Genomic DNA, 4,995 nt, shown 5'->3' with positions numbered 1-4,995 from the left:
TAATGCACTGTTCCCCTTCGGTTAGAGCGAGTACTTATGCTTTCTAAGACCAAATATTTGCACAATCATACATGTTCATTTTTTTCCCATCGAGCAGTTGGTAGGTTTGAACAGTCAACCCTTTATTTAATAGCCCAAGGTTTAACCCACTCCACTACTAGAACTCCTTTGGGAAACAGTAGATAGCATAAAACTAAAAGGACCTTTTAGTGTAGGCTTTTTCAAGTTTTTTTCTGTACAACTTAAGTTTTTCACAATTCTATGTAGTTTTTAGAATTTTTTACAACTCACTTGAAAACTAGCAAACATTTTAGCAATGATTTAAGATTTTGAGTCTAGTTTAAATTGTTGGTTAAATTTTTTGTGGGTTAAAAATTATGAACTATTGAACATAAAACTATTTTCTGCTATGTAAACCTTCACTTAATTCCCAATAAAAAGTTTTTTTTAAAAAACTAAAATTTGAAACTGTTGCCTCAGAATAATGGACAGTGGTGTTATGTGTGATGAAATAATATAAAAAGAGATGTTTGATTTGGTAGTTGTTATATAACACTTAAAACTTAGTGAATTAGAATGAATAATCCATTGTTTTCCCTTACAGTGATTTGGGTTAACTAAGTGTGGGTGTCCTGATGATGCAGCTGGTTAAGCACTCAGCTGCTAACCAGAAGATTAATGATTTGAATCCACCCAGCAGCTCCATGGGATAGAAGCCCAGTGATCTGCTTCCCAAAGGGGACTATCTGAGAATACTCTAAAAAGCTACATGGGTAACTAAGAATTAAAATTAACTCGACTATACTAACAACAATAAGTGCAGGGTGGTAGTTATTATTTGAAATATCTCATGTGGTTTCAGTCAGATGCTGGCTGAAGCTACAGATACTTCATGGCAGCACCACTTGACTGGAGATTTAAAATGACTTGCTTATGTTGTCTGCAATTGATGCTGTCAACTTTGAGCTCAGCTGGGGCTACCTATCACACCCAATACCTAGATGTAGCCTCATATGATAGCTTAGCTATCTCAGAGCGTGGTGGATGGGTTTCTGAGAAGGTGCATTACAAGAAGGAATATTCCAAAAGATGCAAATGAAAAATGCATGACTTCTTATGACCCAGTCTTTGAAATTTCACATAACCAATTCCACTGCAATACTATTAGTCAAAACAAATGACAGGGCTAGCTTTGATTTAAGAGAAGGGAAATTAATTTCCACTCAACAGAAAGAAGTAGCAAAGAGTTTGATATCATAGGCAGTCATCTGGCCACATATTCTGACTACATTTGCCCCTTCAAAATATATCTAAAGTATCTCGAGGAGTATATAGAACTTTGACAGAGGATATTTGTATATATGCATTTACCTTTGTCATAAATATGGTGGAGCATTCTGGGACTACTTCTTAGAAATAATCAAACACATTGAGGGAATGCATTTCTGGGTGTGGGGGATCAGGATTATAGTGTAAGGGGCAATTAAGGTCAATTGGCATAGTACAGCTCACAGGAATAAAGTTCTGCACTCTACTTTCTTGAGTAATGACTGGGATCTTAGAAACTCATAAGCAGCCATCTAAGGGGCAACTGGTGGCCTCTCCTCATATCTAGAGGAACAAAGGGTGACAAAAGACATATGGAAACAATGAGTGCAATGTACTAACGGATCACACAAACATCTCAGAGATTAGAATCCTGAGAGCAGATGATAAAGAACTAGATGGTGCCCCCCTACCACTACCCAGAGCTCTGAAAAGGATCACATTAGAAGGTTCTGGGACAGAGCAGGAGAAAAATGTAAAATAAAACTCAAAATTATAAAAGAGACCAAGCTTATTAATTGGACAGAGACTGGTGAGACCCCCAGAGTATAGTCTTTAGTCATTCTTTGGTCTGGAACTAAAAGATCAAAGTTCAGAGGGTTTGGAAAAAAGGATGAATGAAAAGCAAATATGATTCAAACCCTTAGCTGTTACAACAAAAGACCCATCTGAATCAGATTCAAGTATGGATAAGGCTGTTTGTATGTAGTAAATACATTATAGGTTCTCTTGCTATGAACACAGAGAGACAAGTAATCTGCTTTCCAATCATCCATTAATTACCATAATCCTCCCATTTACTTTTGAGGATAAGGAACAAGAGTGACACAGCAGTCACGGATCGAAGTCAGCTCTGATGCGCAGCTCTTCGTAAATCACCAGTTCCTTGATGCATGTTTAGTTATCTTACGGAGAGTTATTTTCTGTGGTTTTTGGCTCCACCCTCTGTGCTTTTTGATCTGTACTTTGAGTCTTTCTTCTATTTTGATAGAAAAGTGAAAAGGAAAAACAATTACAGTTACAGAGCTTGTTAGTCTGCTTCAAGTTAGTATAAGGTTAGGCACTGGAAGGCCCTTGACATGTTGAAATAGCTCTTTCCCCCCGATGTTTTCAAGCTAATATTGCTTTTACCAATATGATTCTCTTTATATTTTGTGGGTTTTTCATAAAAATTATTGTGGCTCATTTTGATGGACAAAGTTATATTTTTGAATTTCTTTAAGATATTTTAAAATTTAGGGTGAAGGTGAATATCCTGTCTAATTACACTCTTGAGATTATTAAGACATATTTTGTGTAGTTGACATGGTGTATGTGGAAAAAAAAAGAAACCAAAATAAAGTCTTTTAGAAGCGTTGTCTTATAGGGAGGCTGATAATTAGAATAGTTTTACTTTTAGATTCCAGAAATCCTATATTTTTATTTTTTCCTCTGATTCTGCTTAAAATCGAGTTATTTTCTTCACTCATCTCTTCTTTTTTTAAAATCAATTTATTGGGGCTCATACAATTCATCACAATACATAGATCAATTGTGTAAAGCACATCTATACATTTGTTGCCCTCATTATTCCCAAAATTCGCTTTCCTCTTGGGTTCCCGGAATCAGCTCATTTTCCTTTTTACCCCTCCCCCTCCCTTCCTCCTCCCCTCTCCCCCACTATACTGTACCCTAAGTGACTCATCTCCCCAGTACCCCTCTGCAAGGTATGTCCAGTTGTCTAGAGATGGGCATTGGGTCTCCATCACGTGCCACCCTCATTGACGAGGATATGATTCCCGCCCCCCCAACTTTAGTGTTTAAAGCCTGGTCCCTTTGGCCCTTCATGATCACACATGTTGGTGTGCTGCTTCCATGTGGGCTTTGTTGCTTCAGGGCTAGATGGCCGCTTGTTTACTTTCAAGCCTTTAAGTCCCCAAATGCTATAGGTCTCTATAGCCGGGCACCATCAGCCTTCTTCACCACACTTACTTATGCACACATTCGTCTTCAGCGTTTATGTGTGGAAGGTGGTCACACAATGATGGTGTGTGTTCTTTGGTGTCTGCTGCCTGTTCCCTTCAACACTTCATGTTTGCACAGGCTTGTGTGCTTCTTCTCTGTGGACTTTGTTGTTTCCGAGCGAGATGGCCACTTGTTTGCCTACAAGCCTTTAAGACCCCAGACACTCTATCTTTTGATAGCCGGGCACCATCAGCTTTCTTCACCACATTTTCTTATGCACACATCTGTCTTCAGCAATCATGTCGGGAAGGTAGATATCATGAAATGACCGTTGAGCTGAGCAAGGTGCTCTTGTATTAGGGGAGTGCGCATGAGGAGGCCCAATGTTCACCTGCCACCCTACTACCAAACCTATCTGCTCCTTATCATATATGGCTGAAAGGAAACAAATTTTCACATTCAACATTTTCCCTTAGCATAGCTTTGTCCAGTCTCTTTGTTCATTAGTTTATTTTCTATTTTTCACAGTATGACTGTGCAAACGTTCTCTACATTGTCTGACAATGAAAAGCAATGGTCATCTTCTCAACATGCTCCAATGATCATTTTTCAAATGTACTTCCAACCCCCAATATCTTTACACATCACCAATTGCATCAACATTATGTGGTCTCAACATGTTGCCTGGTCCCAAGTGATTGTTACGATGACTCCTTACTCTAGTAACAGATCTGTTCTAGTAATACATTCTGTATGACATACCACCCACATTGTCTTAGCGTAACACAATACTTTTCCAGTACTTACACCTCTGTGGATCAACCCAGAGCTGCTGGGTGATTCTCACATGGGGGCTCCTGCTTGTTTTGCTGATGTCAACAGGGTTTTCAGGCATCTGAAAATTGATGCCAGTTGGATGAGTTGGACGTGCCACTCCCATGACTGGTCGTCAGTGCTAGTTGACTCTTATTAGGATTCAGCTAAGTTTATCAACTATCTTTCAAAATACGTTGGGCTTCCTACCACATCATACCTGAATTCTAAGGAAAATTTCCCAAGATCCTCAGATGGAAAACTCACAATGCTTCTTATGTCCTGGCATTTGATACAAGGATATTTTTAGCTCTATTTTAAGTTACCTTTATTGGTCAAAATTACTCACAAGCCCAATTCAGATTAAGGAGCAATAGAATACATCTCTCAATGGAAGGAAGGACAAAATTCACATTTTTTAATTTAACACAATCAGAATCTTGCATCCTGGATCAGTGTTAAATTTCCCATCTATTATTTTCATCTCTCCTAAAACTTTGCTCATCTGTTCTTGTTGAAGAAGAAGAAAAAACTAATATACATGAAACTATCTTACATACAGTAACAGGAAAACCAAGTAGAAATCATTACTTTACTTATATCTCCTTCCCTTGAAGATCAACTTAAATAGTTCCCAAACAATTAAGAGTTCTTTGCTGTATATCTTTATATAGTATTTTGTTAGTTTCCAGATTGATAGTAAAACATCGAACTTATAATAATTCTAGAATATATATTAAGAATAGAATGATATAATAGGCATTAAAATACAAAGCAGAATAAGATTTAATTAGTTTCTATCTGAAACCTGATGGAATAAAATATTGATATAAATGCATTCAGTCATAGGACAATCTCACTTAATTCTGATTTTAAGCATTATTTTAATTTTTGTCATCTATTGTTAGTCAA

The sequence above is a fragment of the Echinops telfairi genome, unplaced genomic scaffold (assembly GCF_000313985.2).
Source record: "Echinops telfairi isolate 266 unplaced genomic scaffold, ASM31398v2 ScPeMD7_1;HRSCAF=3_0, whole genome shotgun sequence".
In the NCBI taxonomy this organism is placed as follows: Eukaryota; Metazoa; Chordata; class Mammalia; order Afrosoricida; family Tenrecidae; genus Echinops; species Echinops telfairi.
Note: the sequence above shows the minus strand (reverse complement) of the source record.